General features: G+C 43.8%; 1 protein-coding gene across 19 annotated transcripts in view; it reads left to right on the forward strand.

The window, feature by feature from the left end:
• The window catches only part of LOC308335689 (receptor-type tyrosine-protein phosphatase delta), a 313,079-nt gene that overhangs the window by 95,039 nt on the left and 190,867 nt on the right, over positions 1-27,173 (forward strand). For all 19 annotated transcript variants that reach the window (XM_080792822.1, XM_080792824.1, XM_080792838.1 and 16 more), the window contains exon 5: positions 6,169-6,206. The gene's annotated coding sequence lies outside the window, so the exon portion shown is untranslated. The remainder of the gene's footprint in view (positions 1-6,168; positions 6,207-27,173) is intronic.

The following is a 27,173-nucleotide window of genomic DNA, read 5'->3' on the forward strand; positions in this document are numbered from 1 at the left end:
TTTCAATCGGGTTTCAGAACATCCCACTCCACCGATACCTGTCTGCAATATTTGACAGATCAGATCAGGACTGAGATTGATGGGGGAAAGTATTATGGCATGGTCATGATGGACCTCCAAAAGGCCTTTGACACAGAAAATTATAACATTCTTTTAATGAAGCTTAAGGCTCTAGGGTGTGACAATATGTCACTACAGTGGGTGCGCTCTTATTTAGGAAGCAGAGAACAAGTGGTGGACGTTAATGTCCCCCACTCTTCTTCTTAGTATACATTAATGATATGCAGTCAGCCTGTGGCTGCAATCTGTATATTTTTGCTGATGACTTGTCTCACACCAAGACAAATTGGAGGTAGAAAGAGTGCTGAGTTCAGAGCTGCTCAAGATCAGTTCCTGGCTAGTAGACAATAGGCTGTGCGTCTAGAGCGAAACTAAAGAAATCCCCAGGGTTCAACGTCGTCACTGAAATAGGATAATTGTCAAGTGGAACTATTCAACTATACAAACTATACAAGTTTAGGCTTCCCACATTACCTCCTGTCCAGGCATCTAGCTGGTCCATAACACCCCCAATACAGTTTTCATGTCCCCCAGTTGCCAGTTGAGACGATAAAAGGGCCACAGGCATTCTATCCTTCCCTACAAATAAGTCTAACCCAGTATTGGACACTGGAGACCAGATGGCAGCTCTATGAATGTCACTGGTAGCCATTTGGTACATTTGACAGTGTGGGCTGAACTGGCGAGCATCAACCTAGTTTTGCTGCCTTCGGTATGAGACACCTGGGGGAAAAAAAACACTTGGATAGATTTCAGCCATTATTCGGTTCACAGCAAATATGTTCGACAAAGACGAATTGGACAGAAGAGTTCAGAGCAGGTGGCTTGGGCTGTTTTTACTATACTTTTCAGACTAAAATGCACATTGAAGCAAGCAATATTACGCACACACGCATGCACGCACACTGACACACCACACACCACACACCCCACACACACACACACACACACACACACACACACACACACACACACACACACACACACACACACACACCCTGCAAAGAGTGAAACCAATTCCCTTGCATTCTCCTTTCTGCTCCTCTCCTCATGGCATTCCTACATGATAATTCTAACTGATGTTTGCCAATGTGTTTCAACACCTCATGTTGACATCTTTATCTCAAATGCCTATGCTGTGTCAGTGCCACTACATGAAATTTCGATGCTCCCCAAATCCATGCAACTTCAAAAATACCAATGCTGTGGGCTTCACTCGCTCAGATGTAAAGGTTTCTGGCATTCCAGGGGTAGGAAGTAATATCGCTGATTCCAAGCATTTCAAGGCGGGCAAAGGGAGAGCGATAGAGACAGCAGGAGAGAAAAGGCCGAAAAAAAGAGAGAGGTGTCCCCTCATCTCCCTCGCTCCGCCAAATCTTTGACTGAGACGATTTTCAAGGAATAGAGTCTTTCACCTCCAGTCCATTTGCAACAAGGGGAAAACCAACCTGCCGTTCAAAGTTGCTGGCTGAGGCAGAGTCCCTGTCGGGGCTTTGGCAGCTGGACTGATAGCCAGCCCTTTGGAATGGCAGCTGTTGAAGGGCTTTTTAAATTGCACCCCGGTTGATGGGTGGCTGTCAGGAGGGCACCGGACGGAGGATTTCAAGAGAGAGAGAGTGAGAGGGAGAGGATGGGCGGGGGGGGGGGGGGAGTGGGCCGAACAGTGACCCCCGACACCAAGATCTGTGGGTCAAAATGGGAAATGTCTCGCACCCTGAAGGAGCCTGGAGGGATATATAAACCGAAAGCAGGAGGAAATGGGGGAGGTGGGCTGATGTAGCGGCAATGATACGAGGCGGGGGTGTGTCTCGAGGGTTGAGTGTGTGTGTGTGTGTGTGGGGGGGGGGGGGGTGTTGTGGTGACATTAGTGTTAGAAGGAGGAAATGGAGCGCTAAGACCAGTCATCACGCTGCGTTATTTAGACAGGCAGCCCATCAGCTCCATTCTGCAGGGTTCCATATCCCTCCCACTATATGTTATTATGTTTGCATACAGCAGCAATAATATCATGGCTTTCTTCACAAGCTCGTGTCGCTCGTCGTACAAATGGAAATGTCAGCCGCTCCCTCTCTCCTCATCCTCTCGAAGGCGAATGTGTGCCTTTTGTCCCGATCGGATCTCGACGTTCTGTTAATTAACAATAACACTGGCATGTTTCCCGTGGCTTGTTACGTGAGCTTTATTGAAATCATCCCACGCTCGAGTGACACGACATAACTGGATGTTTCAAACGGAGTGACGTGGATAGAGATTGTTTTGCCATTCACAGAGCGAGCGAGCAGAGGCTCGCCTCGCCCCGGGTCTGGGCGACCTGACTCTTTCAGCCTCGCTGGATAATCCTGCCCTGCCGGTGGTGGTGCTGTGTAACAGATGGGCTTTTAACCACTTAAACCCTATATAAAAAGCTTGGTCGATAAATAAAGACAAAATGCTTTTACATTTGAACCACTTAAACCCTATTTTGTCGACATGGGCCACCAAGCGGTCTATGCTTGGACCCCTCCTTTTTTTGAGTGGCGCTTTGTGTATGCCCCGTCATGCGGCAGCCAAGTCTATGGACTTTTTGCTGAACTATAACTTTTTTTAGGCAAAGTTAATGGCCATAGTGGGTGATGACCACGGCATCATGTGGCACTGCTCACTTCACACATGTTTTCCTACTACACCTAACCTCTTTGTGGCTTTTCATGTTTCATTATTTGGAGGTATAGAGGATGTAAACTTATGTGAGTGAGGTCGCAAATTGTGATTGGCCGGAATGAGATGATGTATATGATGATAGGAGCGCCCCTCACTTCACACGGGTGTGATTGTTTTTTGTTTGCAAATTGCAAGGTATTTAAACTATGGGGCAAAGAGAGACGTCACTAAGATGTGGCTCATTTCAGTCTGTCCGCAGTCTATTTAGGGAAGATGCCTTCAACGGAGTCGCCAGTCTCAGTTTCTTGAAAGCTCATGAAATTGAAGATGGGTCCTATTGGCTGGATCCCCCACTCACCACCCCTGTATTCTTTCAGCATGCCAGTGTTGATTTCGTCGACTAATACTAAGACGGAAAATGTTTGTCGACTACTTTTTTTCACTGACGAAAACTAAATGTAAAGCTACGATCACTAAAACTAAGGCTAAATATATTGACAATTCTGTCAACAAATAAAAACTAGACTAAAACTAGACCAAAAAAAAGAAAAGGAAGGGACTAGTGGACAAGACAATTTACAATTGGTTGCATGCTGAAAATAGCAGATCTACAAGCTCACAACGCGTCACAATGTGTTGTGAGCTTGTAGATCTGCTTGTTTTCAGCAAGTGTAAAATCAGCCATTACGACGTCATCAAGGCCCACCGACTAAAATCTTATGATTATTTAGTCGACTAAAACTAGAGTAACACTAAAACATTCCAGGTGACTAAAATATGAAATGCAGTTTCATTCCAAAGACAGACTATACGACTATATTAAAATAGACATTTGCTGCCAAAAACAACACTGCAGCATGCAGGAAGCAGATTGATTTCACCCCATCATTTGTGTCTCTCAAACCATGTGTCCCTGTGTGGTATCGCAGAGCCTCAGTGGTTATGGTTACACTCGTGCCCAATTATTAGCTATAAATCTACGAGGGTCAGTTGGATCTCTGACAGGTGGTGCTCTCATGGAGCACCACTGATTGCCGGAATGTGCCCATTAATCATGTTACATGCTCCCTGCCGAGCATGTATAGGCTTTTTACTGGAATAATGGGTCAGGTATGATAACTTTGGTGTGTTCTAGAGCTGTCTCTCTGTCAATAATGTGACGACATTGGGAATTGTTAGGTTCTATTGGTCAGACATAGGCAAGACAGTTTTGCTACGGTCAACTATATGAGTAGAGTTTAAGTGGTTAAGACCAAAAAGATTATAATAATAATAATCATAAACATTTAACATATATCGCTAAATGACAATTAACCGATGCCCCAGACTGTAGTCTCATATCATGATATTCGATTCCAACCCTATACCGTATTCAGCCAAATAGTAGTCCATAGGTTTGAACAATTGACTGTGTCTTTTCAACAGTTTAAAAACCTTAGATTTTCATATCTATGTATTCTGTTACTCGTGGTCGCGTTTTTCCACCACCGACCGAGAGAACAACAACCGGTCAAGACACCACAGGCAGCAGTTTGTCATTGTAACATGCTATTACGGATATTTGGCTCTTCAAAGTAAGTGTTAAAGCGATAAAACCTTGGCAGTACGCTATCGTGGGATTAATTAATGCTGGCGGAAATTGGGTTTAACATACAGTAGCTCATTCTGTCAGTGTTTCAAATCAGACATCAGACTGATCCTGGACCAGAAGATATTTATATGACACTGCATCTAGCTGTGTGCTGTAAACTCCACCATAGTGCTTGTGCATAAACTGTGCATAAATTCCCCCCTCGTCATTTTGACAGTGGACACTCCAGTACAGATGTATAGATAGCCTACTCCGCAATCATATACCCCCGCCAGAATCAATTGCATTTCCAACCAGCGCCAAGCCTGACTTTTATCTCCCAAAAGGGGGAAACGAACGAAGAGCTCAGATAGGCTGTTTATCAGTCACAGAACTCTCTCTCTCTCTCTCTCTCTCTCTATCCCACTGTCCCTGCTTTTGAAAGGGATGTGGTATTAATCTACAAGACCTTGAGTGCCTCATATGCGTACAATCAGCTGCAACGCGCCTTTTTTCCCATCAATCTCTGACCTTTTGAGGGCCGCCCACATTTTAATTAAGTGCTAAACTAAAAAGCAGCTCAGTGCTCCCTTAACACCCGCATCTCCTTTGTTCACACACAACTTTGTGTGTGTGTGTGTGTGTGTGTGTGTGTGTGTGTGTGTGTGTTCCCCCCAATGAAATGCATGGGAGATAAACCACATTCAAGCAGTGATTGAATATCAGCCGCGAGAAAGGTCTTTTTTTTGGTTGCTGGTTGGAAAATTACAAGGGCTTAAGTGTCAGACACATATGCCTGCCAAATGTAATCAGTGGGTAATAAATGTTTGCCCTTTACACTGCACAAAGCATACAGAGTGCTGAATTGGTGTTGCCACTAAGTTGGCGTGGCTTTGCGTAATGGTGTTCTGGTAATGAACTGCGTTGACCTGTCTTCATCTATGTTCGCTTGACCTTTGCTTTTCAACAGATGACTGTAATCTCTTATCGTAATTGATGGACATACAGTATAGTCTGATTTAGCCCAGTAGTGGAAAGAGGCACTCAAAATTGTGCTCTTAAGAAAACCTGTTTTCTTACTTGATGTCAAAGTACAAAAAAGTAGGAAAACTAGAGTCATTGTGCAGACTGTCCATGTCAGAATCAGGTATAGCTTGTTATTGGACTAGTAATAATTTATCATTAACCGATTAAGCCTTTTGTCCCTTTTATACTTTATACTGAAAATAACCCATATATAAGCTTACAATGCTTTGCGATGCAACACTTTGTGAGCTTGTAAATTGACTATTAAGTTTCTTTTGATTAATAACTTGATTCATTATTAATAGTCTAAATCGGCAAAGAAGCTAATAACTAAAGCTGTCAAATAAATATAGTGGGGTAAGAAGTAAAATTGTTTATTCTGAGATATTGTGGAATAGACTAAATGGACATACTCAAGTAAATTAAAAGTACCTTGCTTGACGGCCCGGGTATCGGAGGAGACCCGAGGCTTTCTTCACCCTCCCAATGACTGATTGTGGGGGTTAGCAGAGATGGAGTACTTGTAGAGAGGCTGGGGAATTGGGAATTGGCTTTACTAAATTGGGACTTGAAGGGGAGAAAATGTTTTTCTTTTGTCTTGAAGGGGCATGTTTTGCACAATAACATAGTCTTTTCATTATGTCTGCTCACGATCTCTGTGATTCATACAGTATGTTTGTTTACCTCAGTCACTGCTACTAAAATCTGATATTTTATTTTTTCTATATGAACCTGTGACTTGACCCCCATACTGTTATAAAACGACAATAAAAGGATTTTGAAAAGAAAGAAAAGTACCTTGAACTTATATCATAAAAATGCAAAGTAGTGAATGTACTTACACATATTTTTTCTTTGTCCTGTCTCTACAGCTCTTGAACTCTCGGGAAGGTTGCTTGGGTGCTGAAAGGTACAGTGGGCCATTCTTTCTCCCTAATGATAGTTAGATAATATAATAATAATAAACTCTGGATGGATGATGGCGTGTTAGTGGCGTGACGCCACTAACACTATCTATATTGATGTTTTGATGCACGTGGCGTGCGTGCTTGTGTGCGTGCGTGCGTGCGTTTGTGTGCGCTTGCGTCATTGATTGAATACTGTATTAACAAGAATGTTAACAGTACACGTAGTACACTAAAAGGATAACACAAAAAGCCCTGGGGGCTTGTTTCCATTGTGTGAGCGTGAGTGCAGTGTGTGTACAGTGAGCGGGGGTTTGGGTGGAACTGAGAGGGAGACGACGGGCCCCGTGCTCTTTTCTCCCCACTGTTTAATTAGCACGGTGCCAGAGATCAGTGTGCCGCTTTAGCAGCCGCGAATCCTGCCCAGCCAATAAGAACTTGCGTTCAAGCGCGTCTGACAGAGATAAATGGCATGTCGCAGCATCTCAACCTCATCCCTGTTACCCACGGAGTAAGAGCATTGTGGGGCCAACAAGAAGCCTGCCACAACTCAGAATAGGGCTCGTGGGCCATTCATTAATAACTTGAATCTACTTGGGCGTGTGTGTGTGTGTGTGTGTGTGTGTGTGTGTGTGTGTGTGTGTGTGTGTGTGTGTGACTGTGTGACTTTGTGTGTGTGTGTGTGTGTGTGTGTGTGTGTGTGTGTGTGTGTGTGTGTGTGTGTGTGTGTGTGTGTGTGTGTGTGTGTGTGTGTGTGTGTGTGTGTGTGTGTGTGTGTGTGTGTGTGTGTGTGCACGTGCATGTGTGCTTACAGTCCTCTTAAGGATAGTGCAAAACAGACACATCTTCCTTAGCCAGGGAAATGGTCATTTTCATGTCTAAGAAAGGTTTTTACAGCTAAGGTTACAATACGTAAAATAATCAGGTTGAGGTCAGGGTTAGGATTTGGCATTTAGGGGATGGAGCTATGCTTACAGTAAATTGAAAATGCCACGTCATGTGGATAGTAATGCAAGTGTGTGTGTGTGTGTGTGAGAGAGAGAGACAGAGAGAGAGAGAGAGAGAGACCAAAATAATGTTTCTATGCAAGTACATTGTAATGCATCTACAATGTAAACAAATGAAAGATAATGTGAAGCCTTTGTGTTCTCCTGTAACAAATGTGCACTCTCTGCAGATTAACACGTTACAGTAGCTGGTTTGTTGGAAATATGGATCGCTCTCATGCACGCACGCACGTGTGCAGTCTTTCAATTCCTGCAATATTACTACTATTGAGGCAGTTGTTTTGTTCTCCCAGACAAGTAGCCTGGTTTTACATGTTGACTTTATAGATTTAATGATGGGATTTGTTGGGAGATGCTTTCACAGACACTGGAGTGACTCTTGACAACAAGAGTTGTTGTCAAGTTGTTGTTTACTGCACCGCTCAATGAATAAGTCCCCTCAATCCATCAAAACGTGTGAATTTCAGCGAGGATCGAACGGTCTTCATTTTGATTTGAGCTTTACCACAACGGGAAACATGCATTCAGAAGCTCCAATATACATATTCCACTGTGCTAACAATTAGAAATGTATGATGTAATCCATGTGGAAGAAACTGTAATCTTACTGTAAATTTTTGATTCAATCAACAATCAGTTTTTTTTAAATTGCATGCATAGTACTTGACAACAAACTATGATTGAGTCGACGACATGATCCACATTTGGATCAGTATGGTCAACATTTGTGATTCACAGAAACGCACAATGCCAACGTTTCTCTCTCTTGCGACCAGGCTGAATTGAGACGAGGCAAAGTACCGCGCACAAAGCTCCTAAATAGTTCTTCACATTCATACATACTTTTACAATTTATTACACACATACTGTAGCTCACTCAACTTTACTTGGCCGAGTTTTAGCAGTAATTTCTGCACTCTCCCATGTGTGTGGATCATGGAAGAGACCAGGCTGTAGCAGGAGAAGCATAATTAATGATAGACCTTGGACATGTCATATTCTGTTAGCCAGCCTCTCCTTAATCCCTTTTGTCTCCTCTCCCTGCCTTCAGCACACACACTTGAGCCGTGTGTGTTGTGTGTTGTGTGTGTGCGTGTGCGTGTGTGTGTGTGTGTGTGTGTGTGTGTGTGTGTGTGTGTGTGTGTGTGTGTGTGTGTGTGTGTGTGTGTGTGTGTGTGTGTGTGTGTGTGTGTGTGTGTGTGTGTGTGTGTGTCCAAAGAGAGAGAAATAGATAAAGAGCGAGAGTGCAACTGTCTTATATATTTATGTACGAATAGTTTCTTTGTGCATGCACTCATTTAAGTGAACGTACATACATGGTGGTGGGTGGCGGTGTGCTTGTGCCGTGTGTGTGTGTGCGCACGTGCTTATGAGTGCTGCAGATGTTGTGTGCACCTGTTTAGATTCCTTTGGCAGCTGTTAGATTTTTCACTCCCTGTCATATTGTATGAAGTAGGAGCCATTCTAGAGGTCTCCCAGCATGCGTTCACGCTGGGCCAAACTCCTTTAAAAACATACCATGGAAGATTTGTGTGTCCTTGAACATTATATTCTATCGTCATTGTCCTGGTGGAAACCTTTTGTGTCCAAAACCTACCGTACTTTTCAGGACAAAAAGAACCTGCATACCAGTGGATCCAATGTAGTTATTATTTAGTCACAAACTCTTGTTAATATTTTAACCAAACTATTGCTTACATATTTAAATATTTATACGACACACAGATACACTTAACGACATTCACATTCTCTCGAATATGTTTTTGCTACTTTTGTGTGACACTGTAGAATGAATGAATGAATATTAAATAAAATATACTAATATAGCCAGCCAGCAACTCATAATACAACCTGATTTTAAACAAGACCCATACAGTATAGGCTATACATCATATACACCTGCACATAGATAGAATATATTGTTAGAAATTACAGTTCATAATACAGTTCATCTATAAGTCACCCTTCTCCTCCTATCCATATTTAGTATGATTAAATAAATAGGAATTTAGAAAAAAATCATAAAAAGTTAAAATATTGTATGGAGATGCACGGTGACGATACTGTAGCCTACTACATACTACAGGTGCAAAATATAGCATTATGTTGACAAAATATTCAAAGTTAAATGTTTTAACTGACGCCAGATGAAAGAGGACTCGAGGAGCAGACATTTTGTTAATGCTCTGTCAGTGATGTACCGTGTAACAGTAAAGCAGTACTTCCTCAAGCATGCCGTAAAAAGTCTGACTTTCACAATGTTTATATTAGTGTACACGCAGCTTTGGCCGTTTAATTGCAAAGTCAGGTTGCAGCGTCCTTAAACGGACGGTTCATTAGGCTGTGTGTGTGCGAGTGTGTGCATGTATGCGTGCCTGTGTGCCTGTGCTCGCACGTGTAGAGTTAGTAAAGATGGTGTCTCAGGCTGGCCTGTCAATCAGTGTTGCTTTTGTCGACTAAAACTAAGACGTAAAATGTTCGTCGACTACCGTATCTTTTTTCACTGACAAACTAAATGGAAACTAAATGAAAACTAAGCTATGACGACTACATTTATTGACAATGTTGTCAACAAATAAAAACTAGACTAAAATGTTAGGAATGGACTAGTGGACAAGAGATCCAGTATTAGTCATTTTACACTAGGTTGCATGTTGAAAATAGCAGATCTAAGCTCACAACGCGTCGCAGCATGGCGCGTTGTGAGCTTGTAGATCTCCTATTTTCAGCAAGTGTAAAAACATTACTATGGCATCAAGGCTTTTAGTTGACTAAAACTAGACACTCACTGCTGTCAATGCAGTGCTTGGTGGGAAATCCCTTCCTCTGCCACCCTCCGTCTCTTTTTACTATACCAATAATCCAACTCCCACTTCCCCACGTCTCCCTCCCTCCTCTTCCTCATCGCCTCTCTCTCTCTCTCTGCTGTCTCCTGTCTTCTCTCTATACTCTCTCTCACCCCTGCTGCTCACATCTCGCCTCCTAACGCGTTCATCTCTGACTGCACTCATCCCTCCCTCTCTCACTTATTGTTTCCCCTCCTTCCTTCCTTCCTTCCTTCCCTCCCTCCTTCCTCTCCCCGTCATTAATTCCTCCTCCTTTCTATCCCTGTCACCATTAGACCCCCCACATGCATGCACATGTGCTCGCGTGTGAGCGTCCACACATACATACACGCACACACACATACACACACACACACACACACACACACACATACACACACACACACACACACACACACACACACACACACACACACACACACAGACACAGCGTTGTTTTGGCTGACCTCCTTCCGTGTCCCCAGATGTGGTGGCTGTCATGCACGGTAGGACTGGAGAACGCCGCCCGGGGGCAATATGATTAGTTGGGGAGGCATCCCTGGAAATCAGGGATTACACAGACACGGATTAATGCTCCCGTCCAGGGCAGGGCAGGGGCTACAGCAGTAAGGGCTACTCCGCAGTGGAGCCGCAGAAGGTTGTTATGGTTGTTAACAGCAACAGTTTTGGCTAAGCTTAGCAGTGGGTGTTTTGGTTTTCTGGTGCCACTAAAAATTGGCCATTCATTTTTTCACTTAGAGATTTACAAGAATATCTATTATTCTAAGCCTAGAATCAAGCCACCCATGGATCCTGGTGAATCATGACCGTGAAACCTTTGATTCTGTGAAAAAGAATAAGAATATTTAATTACCGGTATATGCTACTGTAGTTATCGGTATTCAAAGAATCTAACTTGTGTGAAGTGAGGGGCGCTCTTATCATCATACATCATCATACATCACAGCCAATCAAATCATCGCTATGGGGTACACACACCAGAGTAATCTACTGTAGTAAGAGAGCTGCGACACACTTTGATCTCGCCGTAAAGCGGGTGCCTATGGGCTATAGTTCCAAACATTGCTCCTATGGTTGGAACTATCCCATTGAGATAGAATGAGCACTTCCGCATTCCATTGGTCTAATGGGAGTCAACGCTAGTGTCACCACTCTCTTACTATATTACTCTGACACACACATTCCGTGCTCAGCCAATCAAATCATCGCTATGGGGTATACACACATTCCGTGCTCAGCCAATCAAATCATGGCTATGGGATACACACAGACACACAAAGCTGGGCATAGAAGGGGCGCTAAACAAAAAAATGATAAGGTTTTATGGTTACGATTCACCGTCCAGGCTCCTGGATAACTTTACTCTACAATGAAAATAATTGATATAAATATTTTTGTAAATCTTCATGGGTATATTGAATGGCACCAGAAAACAACGTCCTCTATACCGATGTGTGTCGTAGGTGTTTTTGGCTTGCATCTCTTAAGAGATTGCGATTACTTTGCGGCAGGATTTGTACTTTATATACCTCATTCTAATTGGTGTCACACTCCTAAACTGATGATTTATTTGAAGTTAACGAGACCCAGGCAGCGCCACATGCTTGGCTGAACATGAGGCATCGGTGTTGGAGGGATGGGTGGCGGCGGGAGGGTTCAGGTGCGTGCAGCGTGCCCTGAGCCATGTCAGAGAATATCCCTTCTGCTGAGCCTGCAGCAGGGACATGCAGAGAGTGATTCAGAGGCAGGGGCTGAATTCCCATTAAGAGGGCACTTTTGGACAGATCTACAAGCTCTACAAGCTCTCAATGTGTCGCAGCGCGACGTGTTGAGAGCTTGTAGATCAGCTATTTCCGGGTCGCAACCCAGCGCTCTTTATCGATGGCAAAAAACTATCTTCTGGCCATGATAGCCCATACATCCAACAGAAAAGGGTCCCAGGATCACGTACGGTATACACCTAATTAGGCCTAATTAGTTATTACATTAATTATTAAATTATTATTAATTAAAGAATATATTATTTCTAATGAAGCCTAACAGTGTACAACATCATGAACATCATGGAAAATGAACCTAATGAATCTATATGTAGAAGTTGGGGCCGTGTTCAATTTACATTAGGCCTACAGAAGATGTTAAATGAGATATTATGTCCCTGCTAGTAAACGGAAATAACATAAAATAAAAGTATAATATTGAACAGGCTTTGTTAGGTCTTATGCGATTCCTTATAAGACCATAATGAAGGGATAATTTTGTTTAATAGGGTATAACTTCTGTCTAATAACAAATTATGCGTTATTAGGCTTAATTAGGTGTACCGTAAATTGTGCTGGGACCCAGAAAAGTCCTATCTGATTGCATTAAACGATGTTAAACAACGTTAAATTCACTCGCCACTCGATTTGCCACTCACTTGACACTTTAGTTTTAGTCATATTTTTGTTTATTGACACAAATGTATTTTGGAGCCTTGATGGCATCGTAATGCCTGCTTTTACACTTGATTGCATGCTGAAAGTATCTGATCTACAAGCTCACTTTGTGAGCTAGTATTGGCTATTTTCATAGTGCAACAACCGAGTGCAACCAAACCTAAAATGACTTGTCTTTTATTTCTACTGGATCTCTTCTCCACTTTTTTGTAACAGAGGGAGTCTACCAACGCGCCTCAACGCGTCAATGTTTTATTGATATATGTAGTGTAGATCAGTTATATTCTCATGTTCATGTCAAGGACTGCCATATGTATTTGAACCCCACCCCCAAATTATCAACGCAATTGTCTTCCTAATACACTGGTTGCAATGTTTTCGTTTGCAATGTTTACTAATTGGCACATTTTTGTGTGTGTGTTTGTACGAATGTACAGACGCTGTGAATGTTTTCATTAGATTTGTGTAGGTATGGCAGGCAAACTCAATCCGGTTATCTTTTCCATCATCTTTAATCTCGTCCTGCCTTTCTCGCCCATTTCAAAGCACTCGTTGAAGTCCAGAGAGCATTCAAATCAATCAATAACCATTCACTAATTCTCCATTCTTAGACTAGAACTCATTCCATAATGCTCCATCCCACATACAATGCACCCTTGTGTCTCTCCCGCGTGTCCATGCGGGCCTCATACCTCCAGTGCCTGATTGTAATTCACCAGCTCCTATTTGAAGAGCCTTAGGAGGCAGCTTGTTTGCTATTGATTTTATTTACAGGCCTCCTATATTTTACCCCGCGCATATCAGTGCAATTGTTTCCAAGTGCGCACATGAATCAATACTGCCCCGGAGTTTCCAGCGCTGACGTTGCGTCGCGCAGCTCGATTTCTCCAATTTATGTTTTAATTACGATGATCTGGGGGTTGGGCTGGGCGTTGTTGTGTCTCGCGCTGGCTCCTAATCATCCCCAACCAGACTAGTTAGTGGTATTGTGTTGTATTTCACAAAGTATATCAAACAGGGAGCCATTGTTCGCCAACTGTTGTCATTGTATTGATGCGTGAACCACAAGTGTTCACCTGTTGATTTCCAGTGACTGTCTGCACATCATGGAAACAAAGACCAGTTGTACAGATGAGGCGGGAGCAATGCTTTCTCCGTGGTTTTCTTATTCACAGCGAAAACGAATGTTGGTATTCAAGAGGCCATGTCAAATAGCAGACATATATCCCTGCCGTCCCCGTCGGGCATTGTTGAAACACTAGAACATCAGGGAGAAACAACAACTGCACCGATTGCGATCTCAACGCCGACAAGGCGACAACCTTCCTTGGCAGACTGACTCCAGCGTGGATTTTTATTATACCACTTCATATTCTTCTTTTGTCTTTTGTTATTTTCTGGCTTTGGCAGGACCGTGACTCATTTGATCACTTGCCATCAGAAGGATTGCTCAACTCGGGGCGACTGCTGCCCGGAATCCATACACATTGACATTTAGGAAAGATCAATAAATGAAGGTTTTCCCTGCTTTCCAGGTCTGGGCTGGTACGGTTTGGAGTCGTCTTATCTTGTAGTCTTTTAGATCTTGTATAGATATACACAAACATCTAATCTGACATTTGCACCTTTTATACACGCACGCATGCACGCAATCAGATTTTCAATTTTTTATAGATCTACAGATGCACATTTGTCATCAAACATTTACATTTTGCAACATTGTTTTGCGATCTGTCTCTAAAGAAAAGTGACAGAGCTGGTGAAAAATGTGAGAGCTTGTAAACTTGATATGAGCACTCGTAGAATGTGATCTATCACCTTTGGCACATGCACATGTACGTTGAATTTTGCACTTGCACTTTGATTGATTGAACACTTTATTAACAGTTTGCAAAATAGAGGCACGTGGCACACAATTTATACAAAAGAATGCAAAAAGGATTACCCAGATGAACTCTCAGAGCTTGATTCCGTTCCCGGGTCCTGTGTATATTTTAAGTAGTCAGAGAATATTCATCTTCACTACCATCGCATCACCGAGCGTTTATAATGAGAGAGACATTCGCTGCGCGTTCAACCCCCCCCAAAAAAAGACACGTCTGAAACGTCCATATGTTCAATAGTTGAACAGATGAACAGTGAATTGATAATTAATGGAAGAGACATATAAAACACAAAGTCGTGTGTGGCACCCCAGTGTTTCACCTACGTAGTAAGAGCACATATACCTCACAAACAAGGCTAAAATCCTCACAGCCAACCTGACCCGGGTTTGAATCGGACCTACAGGGCACTTCACCCACCCTCTGTTTCTGTCTTTCCGTCGACTCTCATATCGAACAACAAAGTGACAATGCCAAAAACATTATCTTTGAAATAGAATGTTTGATAGTTGAGTCTTTGTACTCCGTGGGGAGAATCACTTTCTGTCAAATAGCAGCTGGCACAGACAACACGATGCCGAGAGAGAGCCGTCAAACAGACAGTATTTTGGCAAGGCGTTTTTCATAGGAGTCTGTCTCACTCTGCTCTACTTTATTCTGGTGTGTGGAAATCAATGATAATTGTGCTACTTTCCCACTTGAATGGCAAGAAGACGTACTGTATCGTCCGTGTAGCAGCAGTACTAAAGCCTGACTTAAACTACTGTACGTTGTGTAATGGTATCATGTGACGCAAATAGCAGATCTAAAAGCTCACAGTGCATCGTGGACGTGTCACATTGTGAGTTTGCAGATTTGCTATGTAGATTTATTTCAAAAAAATTCCACCCGGGGTGGCATTATTTCATTAACTTAATAATACAATGCTGCGTGAATATGGTGAATTGTACAATGGAGCTTGAATTAGGCACCACATGGAGATCTTGGTGGATGTCTACTGGGAAAAGCAAGGAATTAGCATGAATAGAATGAATCACCATCCCAATCCTGGAGGACAATTCATTATCTGGAAAATGCCGCGTGCCAAAGCCACTGGTAGTGACTCTATATGAGTCTATACTTTGCTATCGTAAATAATTGTAAGGACCCATAGAGGAAGGCAGGCAGCGCATGCCTATCCGAGCGTGTCATTGTAATCCAACCGAGGCCCCTAGCCCAAGTTTACAATGCACTGCCGATGTGATCAAAGACACTCCACCTCACAAAGCTTTCAAATAAACAGCCATCCACCCCAAAAAAGGTCCAACAACCTTATCACTGGCTTTATCTGGGCCTAATTCCATTCCAACCCGAGCTCCCATTCTCCTTCCCCTTATCCCCCTCTGAAAAGCCCAGTGATTAGAAGTGGGCTTAAAGTCGACTACACCCCCCTACCGCTTTCCGATTGGGACTTTCTCACATCGCCAAAGCATCGGCCAGCTTATCAGCTCCCGAGGATCAGCCAATATCCCCCCACCACCCCGCGCACCCCCCACACACACACTTCAAACGGGAAGCCCATTGTGCTCCGCCGGCCGTCGGTGTAATCTGTCTGCCAGCCGACAGATCTAGCGAGGGGTCAGCCGAGATAACAGGATCGCTCAGGAGGAGATGGGAGGGGACAGGGCTCGCTGGAGAGAGGGAGAGGGAGAGAGAGAGAGAGGGAGAGAGGGAGAGAGAGTTAGGGGAGATTGAGCTCTTGTCTTGAAGTTCTGCAGGACCGATGGACCAGGTGGTCAAGATGATGAATGAGATTCTGCTGTCCCCCATGCAAAGAAACACACATGTGCTGCCTGGTACCCCCATGAATGCAAACGGGCTTGGAATATGCATGCACCTGTTTTGCGTCTTGGCATATCAAATGGCATCTCATTAGCATTCCTATCAGCCATAGAAAGAACAAGATAAATGGGATAAATGGTTTGAAATGGAAAGGTGCAGACATGAATGATGCAGCATGCAGCTGAAATGCGAGGACAGCCATTTTACCACTTGATCCCTAGCATCCGTATACTGGTGTCGAACATTTGGCGGACATAGATAATCTACAGGCTTGTAGAGTGGCAATTTTTGGCCAAGAGATTTGGCGTTGAGGGAAAAAAGGAGGAGACCTAGGGCTCTATTTTCGTTCAAAGTTCCTAAATCTATAGGGATTTAGCATTGGAGAAGGGGTGTTCCCCTGCAAAAGCTGCTATTTTGGAGACCAGCCTAAATCCCTAAAATACCTCCACTACCAGTTACATTATGCATAGGTGTGGTTTGGGCGTTGAAGTTGCAAACTAATTGTACCCCTCCACAGACAACAGTTGCATATCTCATTCATTCATCCATCCATCCATCCATCATTATTTAATCTCAGAGATCGATCGAGGGTCCTTGTTTGCTAAACTAAAAACAAAAAGCAATAAATGGGTTAAGTAGAATACACAGAATACACAGTTTAAGAAGCAATAGATATTCAAGTCAACAACATGCTCTGCTAAATCACTGTTTTAAGTCACACTCCAGGAGATTCCAAGAGTTTGCTGCACTGAAGCTAAAAGCAGTCTTACCCAAATCAGTCCTGGCATGATGCTCCCAGATACCAGCCAGAAGCCATATAATAATTATGTTCCCACTCCATTGGGATCTATTTTTAATGTATTTTAAATATATTTAAACCCTCAAGGTCCTAACTATTGCCAGGGGAGCAGCATGTCTTGCTCAAGGACACTTCGGCAGACTGGGCGGGCTGGGGAGCAAACCGGGGACTATGCGGTCTGACTCATAGGGAACTGGTTACCAGACAGCCTCGCTGCCCAGCTATGGCTGCCCAAAGAGCATGGTAACTTTCCATCTATAGGGCTACATAGTCTCATTCAGAGATACCAACTTTATCATAAAGGATTCTGAGGGGAATTTAATAGCTACAGTATCCCTGATTATGAATTCAGGGCTGAGTGGTAAACAGAATGTAAGAGCCTCAGTGTGGAGGCGGAAGTGTGTCTATGAATTACATCACCATAATCCAGAATTGGTGATGTAATCGAATGCAGATGAAAATGTTTGCCCAATTTTGTCTGTCTCTCCCTCTTTTACCACCACCCCATCCTCCATGGCATGCACGCACGCGCACACACACACACACACACACACACACACACACACACACACACACACACACGTGCGCACAGAGATTCAGGAAACTAGGTACACACGCAAACATTTACCTAGACCCCCTCACATATTGTGGCTCACACACTCACGCACATGCACTAACACACACACACACACACACACACACACACACACACACACGCGCACACACACACACACACAACACAACACACACTTATTCCAAGCTATTTCATGCACATGTGGTATGCACACAAGACACAAATCTTCACAGCCCTTCACCTTTACTGTCTCCCTTTCCCTCACTCTCACTCCCACACAGGCACACACCCATACTCCCACAAACACGCATGCACGCACACATACACACACACACACACACACACACACACACACACACACACACACACGGACTGTATGCTGTAGGCAGTGACATGGCGCTAATGCCTTGTCACACAGGCTGTCAGCAGATTAGCCAGTGGATTACACCCTAGCCATTTAGATGTGCATGGAGCGAAAGGCCACAAAACACAGCTGAGGAAGGGGACAAGCGAGAGGGAGAGAGTGAGAGAGATGGGCAGGGAGCACACTGAGGCTTGAGGTAAAACATCACGTAATGGCAGATAAATCATCGGAAATGACGGGGGACAAAAACACCACAATGTGTGCTTGCATATTCATGGAAAGTAGGAGCTACACAGCAGAATTCAAATTGTTTAATTTTATAAGACCTGGCTTACTTTTCCGCACGGCAAATGGAGAAAACAGGCAATCTACAAGCACACAACGTGTTGTATCGTGATACGTTGTGAGCTTGTAGGTGCGCTACAGTGTTAGAATGCTTTGTCGCTTGTTATGTCATGCACAAAATGGGGACTATTAGGGTTAATGTGGTCACTTCTTTAAACAAACATCGTACTGTTTGTTTAGTAGTCCATAGACTTGGCTGCCACATGATGTCACGTGGGGTGCTGTTTTTTTTTACATCATTAAAAGTCCATAGACTTAGCTGCCACATGCTGGATGGTGTTTTTTATCATTAAAGGTTCATAGACTTGGCTGCCATATTAGTCAAATTAGTCATTTTATGACTAATTTCCGGAATCCAGACGTTGTAGGGGCTCCCCTCAAAAAACAAAGACAGTAGAGCGTGGAAGAGGAATGAAAATGTGACGGTGACAAGGTGAAAGCAGTAATGAGTTGATAGTGAAGGTAAAAGAATGCTTGTGTGTGTTTGTTCAGATGAAAATATGATAGATGAGGAAAAGAGTACAGTGCTGCTGCTTGCAAAATGGCATATGAGAGCTGAGGAGGATGGAGGAGGAGGAGGAGGAGGAGAGAGGGTATAGTGGAGTAGGTGAACAAAGAAGAGAGGAGAGAGGAGCGACATGGAAATTAAAGAAGAGAAAGTGCAGATTAAGAGGGGAGAGGTTGGGAAGTGAAGCATCATGGCAGTAGATGGAGAATGCTCTATTGCATTAGCAGTGCTACAACACACAGGACGAGAGAAGAGCACATCACAAAGAAGTGGAAGAGATGGACTTTGGAATGCAAGAGTGGAGAGTAGGCTACACTGCAGTGGTTGCACAAATGTGTGCTCATTTTCAATATTACACCCTGCCCTCCAGCAGTTCTCAGTGCACCTCTCTTTTGGTGTCATATTGTTCACTGTCGGTGTAAATTAAGTGGCTTTTTGGAAGCAGTTGTGGGATGATATCTAAAGTATGCCAATGTCTGCTGCCAATATGCTAATACAACTAAGTAACTTCCTATAGTTATAAGTGGTTAAGTTTGTTTCCTGGGGTAATGGTCTTTGACAGTATTTATCTACCCCAGACATGTTGCATAATACCTCTTGGATAATACAGGGTTGTCAAAACACAAACCTCCAGTATGTGAAAGATTTTTTTTAATTTTGTTATCGCATTAGTATAGTACTTAGCTATAGCACCGATTCATTATGCAACAGCAACCATGAATTGAAAAATCTCTAATTGATTTCAACATTTGAGTGAAGCAGCCGTAGATGGTGTCTAATAGAAGTCTACCCACCACAATAGGTCCTGTATTATAAAGAGACATACTTTCTTCTCAGATCTCCCCAGTCCAAACTTTTACCTCAAATACCACTGTAAATGGCATGAGCTGTGGCAGTAGAGCTTCAGAAAGCCTTCCAGAAAAGTATCTTGACTCTTTTCTCCAATTGGTATTCATTGGGAAGAATGAGAGAATCTCATTCTGCAATCTCGTGCATGCATTGAGACACGCACCGTTTTCAATCAGTCTCCAGGTCCAAGTGGAGAGGTGACAGCACCCCCCCGCCCCCACCCCCCCCATCCCCAAACACCTACCCCTCACCCACCTTACCGCACGCCCTCCCGCTACAATACTTCTCTTCACAGATCTAATGGATGGTAATTGGCTGCCGCATTCGACTGTCGCGGCGGCGGAATCCGCTTTGAGCTGATATTTATATGGGAATAGAAGGAGAGATGTCAAGTTAACAGGATCTAATGGGAGATTCGATTTTCGGGCTGGGGAATTGTAATTAAGTGGCATTGTCACACGTTATGCACACAGAATGCACAGATGTGCAAAATGGATGTGCATAATCTTGCAATAAATATAATACATGGCGTGGGTATGCACGGCAATTTCTCTCAGTGACATTGGGGAAGGAAGGGTGTGTGTACGTGGTTGCGTGTGTGCGCATGTGTGTGAGAGAGTACACGTGCACGTGTGTGTGCGCGTGCGCGTGCACACATGTGTACAATAGGAATGTGCATACATACAATGCATATATTCAGGCATACATTCTGCTTGATGTGTGAGTTTAGCGTGAGTGTCTACGGATTGTGTTAGTGTTGCGTGTGTGCATGTTTGTGTTTGTATTTGTTTGTGTGTGTGTGTCTGACAGCAAGGCTGATGTCATCCAGGGCGCTTTAGCTGGTTGAGTGATTTGAATGTGTGCTGTGGAATGAGCTGAGACTGGGGAGCGCCTGAGGGAGGGGGTGGTGGACTAAATGTGCGAATCCCCATGGGATATTTAGACTGTTTATTATGATAAGCCTCTGCACTGACACACAAAGAGACAGCGCGGAAGGGGAAAAAAAGATGTGTGTGTGTGTGTGTGTGTGTGTGTGTGTGTGCGCGTGTGCGACTATATTTATTTAGGCATTTATGAGGGCCAAATGTCGCGACAAATACATCTCTATGAGAAATAGACACTTTGTGAGGAGCATTTTCCTGGTTCTCACAAGGAAAAGTGATGTTTTATGGTTAAAACATTTTTTGGGGGTTAGATTTACAATTGGGAAAAGATTCATGCTCTGATTAGGATTAGTAGTATAGGCAATTAGAGGACAGGTTTGTGTATTAGGGTTAGAACTATGCCTGATTAATGCTTGTCGTGCACCAAAAAATCACAGATCGACAAGCTCACAATACATCACATTGTGTTGTGAGTTTGTAGACGTCCTAATTTCTTGACAATTTTTCTGCTTTGTTTCGGCCACTTCCAGTGTTGTCCGAATATGTTCACGTCCTCACTGTGTGTGTGTGTGTGTGTGTGGGTGTGGGTGTGGGTGTGGGGGTGTGGTGTGTGTGTGTGTGTGTGGGGGTGTGGGGGTGTGGTGTGTGTGTGTGTGTGTGCGCGGGTGCGGGCGCGCGCGTGTTTGCGAGAAAGACGGCTGTGCGTGTGCAGAGAAATGCCGCTCAGCACTCTGACAAGATTGCAGTTCAGAACCTATAAAAGGAATATATATATATATATATATATATATATATATATATATATATTGGGCCCAGATGTAAGTTGAGGGGGCCGCTTTGGATTAGCCGGAGAGAGGAAAAACTAATTTCCTTTGCCATTTTACGAGCGTTTAATTTGAAACAATTAAGACATTACGGCTCCGCAGATTCACTGCCCGGAGTGACAGCTGGGAACCATCTCATAAACCCCAGAGCCCGTGAACGAGGCACCTTGCTCCTCTCTCCTCTTTCTCCTCTCACCACCTCCTGTCTGGCTTCCCTCTGATATGTTCATGGCATTCTCTGTCCCATGTTGACGTTGTCAATGCAAACACGAGCTACAGTACTGTGTCCTCTGTCGAGATCACCCTGCAACCGACACATATGTTGCTATAGCTCGTAAAAGCACTAGTTGGCTGATGATGGAAAGGCCTGATTTCTCTTATCCAAGTCTACAGTTTTGATTGCAATGGTGTTATACGACCATTTGTCTAGGGGTATAGAGTAGCAACATAAACATGGAAGAACTGAATTAAAAACTGAAATGTTTTATTACTTAAGTGCAGCAGTTTTAATATGAAAATTGTCGCAGATAAAATTGAAGGTTACAATGATTTAAAATAGCCTATACTAAGCCCTGAATTAAGCCTTAACCAAAAAGAAACAACCAAAAGTCTGCTGAACCTACTTACCTAGGGGCGGCGGTGGCTCAGGGGTAGAGTGGTTGGATGGTAAGCGCAAGGTTGCCAGTTCGAACCCGGGCTCCCCCAGAGTTAGTGTCGAAGTGTCATTGAGCAAGACACTGAACCCCTAATTGCTCCTGATTGGTGCCTTGCAGGGTTTCCGCTGCCATCGGTGTGTGAATGGGTGAATGTAATGCACAATCTATATAAAGCGCCTTGGATAAAGGTGCTATATAAATGCACCATTTACCATTTTACCTAAACTAAAAATACACAGGCGAAAACAGAATTAACCAAACATACTAAACCTTCGCCCCTACGGCTCTGTGACAATTGTTTTACAAAATATGATCAAAGGACAAACTATAGGTGACAAATAACTGAAGATCAAACTTAATCAAACACAAGCTAACTACAATGCAAAAGTAGTGAAAGCTACATGGTTTGGTTATATATTTTTTAAATAATAATAATAAAAAACTAAATGTAGGGGGGGAAAAATAAAGGGACCCATAAAAATGTCTGAGACCTGAAAATGGTTCTCGAGCCAGTGTTTGGGAAGCGGTGTTGTACGTAGTATGATGAAGTAGGGCATTCATTTGGAAGTAGATAGTAGAAATATGGAGATGCAGGGTTTCTGCCATCAGTAAGGCCATGCATGAGTCCTCTATGGGGAAACAGGAGAGGGGAATATGAAGGCAGCCTACAGGGGGCAGCAAACTGCAAGCACAATACACCTTCAGTCAGTGGAATTGTGTTGCTAGGGAACAGCCTGGGTGCAAGAAGTGTATTTCCTGTCAGCTAATGGTATTCATAAATGTGATAAATAAACAGATAGCCAAGGTCTATAGAGTCAGTTGTACACCATCTTATAACACAATAATAATAATAATAATAATAATAATAAGGGTAATAATAATAATAATAACACAATCATTATTTAGTATGATTGGTATCCAACAAATATAATGGTATTATTTTTCATTAAAATAAACTGAAGATTGAACACTATAATGCAAATAAATTATACGGGGAAAAAAAGAAAGATGAAACCAGGAGATAAAAAACATAATGACAGAAAGAAACTAACTTTGATTCACAACACTAATAATAGATCATACGGTATAACTGTACTGTATATATATATTTTTGTTATATGTGTTTGTAACAAAGTGTTTGACTTCATATAGGGCCTATATACTGCAGCTCTGCTTCTTTAGTATAGACCCGTGTGACACTCTTCTGCTCTCCAAGGAACTCTTCCACTCAGCCTGTGTTTGACTTTAGATTAACACTCTCCCCATCAATTACACCGTGCCGCCGCTCCTCCTCCTGCGCGGCACGGTGACATTGGAAGGACGTTGGGGGTGTGAAAGTGATGAAGGTCTGCTCCACTACAGTAAATGTCAGCGAAGAGTCACTGTCCACTCACCATGCCAGAGAGAGACAGACAGACAGACAGACAGACAGACAGACAGACAGACTGTGTGTGTGTGTGTGTGTGTGTGTGTGTGTGTGTGTGTGTGTGTGTGTGTGTGTGTGTGTGTGTGTGTGTGTGTGTGTGTGTGTGTGTGTGTGTGTGTGTGTGTGTGTGTGTGTGTGTGTGTGTGTGTGTGTGTGTGTGTGTGTGTGTGTGATAGGATTGGAGAATGCACCTTTGAACATTGAACTGTTGTACAATGGATGCCCAGCTGGCAAACAATACTTGTGATCAGTCGCCCACGGCAAGTGTTCTCACAAGCACCCGACACCTGCTTTAGGCCTGTGAAAGAAAGTGTGTGTGTGTGTGTGTGAGACAGAGAGAGAGAGAGAGGGGGGGGGGGGGGGGGGGGGGCAGAGAACGGACAAGTGAACGAGCAAGCAGGGCTGGAGCGGTGGCCAAGAGGAAGGATAATGAGAAGAATGCAGAGGGTAATGAGAACGGACAGGATGAGGGAAGACGGGTCGAGAGAGCCAGACATGGAGACAGATAAAGCAAAACGGGGTGGGCACGGTTTTGGCACGGAGACACCGTGAATGAGTTAAACGAAAGAAAACCAAGAGGTTAGAGAACACAGACGCCCCGCAGCTACAGGCTTTGCTGCAAGATTCCCATGCTCCCCACCTATCTCTATCTCTATCTCTCTCTCTCTCTCTCTCTCTCTCTCTGTGTCGCTCATTCACACCCCACTCTCATTCATTTCCACTCTCTGTCATCTTGACTCCGCCCCCTCTTGATTCCAGTTCCGTGATGACAGGCAGTGTGGTGTCCGTGCCAACCTGTCAGGCACTCAGTGCGTTTGGCACAGATCCATACTCTCTCTCTCTCCCTATCTCTTCTCTCTAGCATGCACACAAACGTGCACGCACGCACGCACGCATGCGCACGCACACACACGCAGATTTGCACTGTTTCGCTAGTCAGCTGTCCCTGTGCTGGGTTCCACAGAGAGACTCTGTCAAAGATTGACAGCTTCTGTCAGGAATTCTCTCTTGCCAGTTCTCCTGGCACCCTTTGTCTTTCTCTCTCTATCTCTCTGTGGGGGGAGGTTCTTTTTTCTATGCTGCATGCCAATACACATGCCCGGGTCATCTCTCTGTGACACAGACTGCTTTCATCTCATCTCATCACATACTGTACCAAACGTTGAAGTCAATCAAAACGGGCCTTGATCGCGGCGCTGCGTCACTTGACTGACGTGAGGCAATAAGGTGATATTGACCACTCATGACTCAGCACTTGCAGAGGAGATGACTGAGCAAATAATCACTGCATACCGTGACACGAGGAGCTTGATTAGGTCTCACGGGAGTTCAGGTTCCACTCCCTCAGTATTCCACCCATTGTGCTGACTTTTTTCACTTTCGACAACGTGACGCACTCCCCGGGAAAGAATGCGAGATATGGTTACATATAATCGGCGGTCTTACAGCACCGGTAACAACAGCACAGAATCAACCACTTACGAGTAGTGTATCACATGCTAATAATTGGGAGGGATTGTTCCGATTGTCCTCATAGTAAAGCCTCCCAGAGTCCCTGGTAACCTCTTATCAGGGACACTTGCAACAATAGAAAGGGTGCTTCATAATGATATACCTTCAGGGGGGCGTGAGGAGAATTTTACCATGGGTTCATGTCATGACTGTCTTTGTTTACTTGCCAATGTAGGGAGCTAAAGATGTTTGTTTTTTTATACGTCAGGGATTGTACAAAGCTTTAGGTCACAGCCATCTGGCGTCATGCTGATAGATTGCATTTAACCTCTTCTGTCACCAATCTGTACAAAAGTTAAAACTTTCACTCCCTTCCCTCAGAAAGGTACGACCGATCTGACCGCGGTCGCCATAAGATCCTCTGTTGTTTTTGTCTTCAATTAACTCTCACTCTGTAACCATTACGTCCTCCAGTTTCGGCTAAATGTTGATTGCGTGTGAATGTGAGACGGGTTGGCCCGTCCATCATGTGTGACATACTGTATGCTCCAGGAGACGTGGAGGTATTGGATGTCTTGGCTGGGGTTTGGGGTTGGGTGTTTTCTCCGTTGGGTGTTAGGTTTACCTTTTTTTTTGTGCCTCGGAGATGTTGTGTGTAATATCACCTTGGCACTTGACGCCGTCGGCGAACAGCCCTCTCTCTCTGTCTCTCTGTCATTCTCTCACCCTGCTCTCTCTTTCTTGCCTGCTTGGGCAGCATCCATAAACACGTCAGTCTCTGTCCGTCTCGACACGTTGGATTAGATTGATCCGCTTAAGAGAGATTGTTATCTCGAAGAGTGCGAGTCCCACTTGATGGGGGGGAAATTAATTTTATGGTTTACCTCATCAGGATGGCGGGAGGGTTGGGCTGGGGGGGCGGGGCGGGGTGTCGCGGTGGTGGTGGTGGTGGTAATGTCTCAACGCCGGGCATGTTTATGAGGAACGTCAAAGAGCAGTCTTTGTTTTCCCGACTCAGACACGTCTTCAGTGCACCGGCGTTGTCGCAGGGCACACAGACGCCAGAGTGATGCCATTAACAGGCAATCATTTGTAAAGTGCTATTGACTTGTCAGGGGTGAGAACTCCAGCACCTCGGGCTACAGTAAAAAATTGATGGTGATGCATTTACACTACACATCTCCCTTTAGCTATCAAATGCAAGGTTGTAACCATTTTGTGCGCAGAATGATCAGTTAGCCCTGGGTTACTGGTGTCATGCAGGGGATTTTCTGAAGTTTAAATAACTGACAAGGTAGAAAAACTAAAATCCCCCTTAACCACTAGTCCCAATTCCATGTGTCATGATAGGCAAATGAAAATAGGCGACCATTCGGTTTAAAATTGCAGATGCGTAAGCTCACAGTGTGTTGCACGCAAATTTGTGTGAGCTTGTAGATTGTCTATTTTCGTATGGGGGAAAAAAGGTACGAAGTACAGACCCCTGGGGGACCACCACAGTCAACTGAATATATAACCACAAACATCAGTAGAGCTCAACTGACACTCCCCATACTGGGTTAATAATATGGAACTGACCGTGACCTATTGAGCACCAAAATGCAGTTTAAGCTGATCATATTTTTATAGAAAGCGTTACTCTGAATCACTTATAACCTGCCACGAGAACCCCTCTTCCACAACTTGGGAAAAACAAGGACATTGATTTTCCTATTCCTGCTCCTTCTGTGTTTTTATCCACCGCTTGGACAACCTGAAAAAGAATCATAAAGTACTGCTGTATATATATGAGAACTGTCGAAGAGGTGTGTGTGTGTGTGTGTGTGTGTGTGTGTGTGTGTGTGTGTGTGTGTGTGTGTGTGTGTGTGTGTGTGTGTGTGTGTGTGTGTGTGTGTGTGTGTGTGTGTGTGTGTGTGTGTGTGTGTGTGTGTGTGTGTGTGTACACACTGTACATTATGTCTGGGATAATCTACGACAAGCTGTGCGTTATCGAAGAATAAGGCATGATGCTAATAGGGTTTAGCTTATAGTGGAGGAACGAGACCACAGTAGTGAGATTGGTTATCACAAAATAATGCACGCCTTCCGGCCAATCAGAATCAATTATTCTCTGGCCAATGGCCATGGCATGAATATAGAGACCAATCTTATTGACAATCATACTGTTGAAAGCTAATCAGTGAAGTTCAATCTGTAGTCCCCATAGATCTCATGATGTGACACACACACACACACACACACACACACACACATCAAATAGATTTGTGCGTACATAATTTATCAAGAACAAATACAT

This window comes from Protomyctophum bolini, assembly GCF_963924005.1.
Source record: "Protomyctophum bolini genome assembly, chromosome: 20".
NCBI classification, from domain to species: Eukaryota; Metazoa; Chordata; class Actinopteri; order Myctophiformes; family Myctophidae; genus Protomyctophum; species Protomyctophum bolini.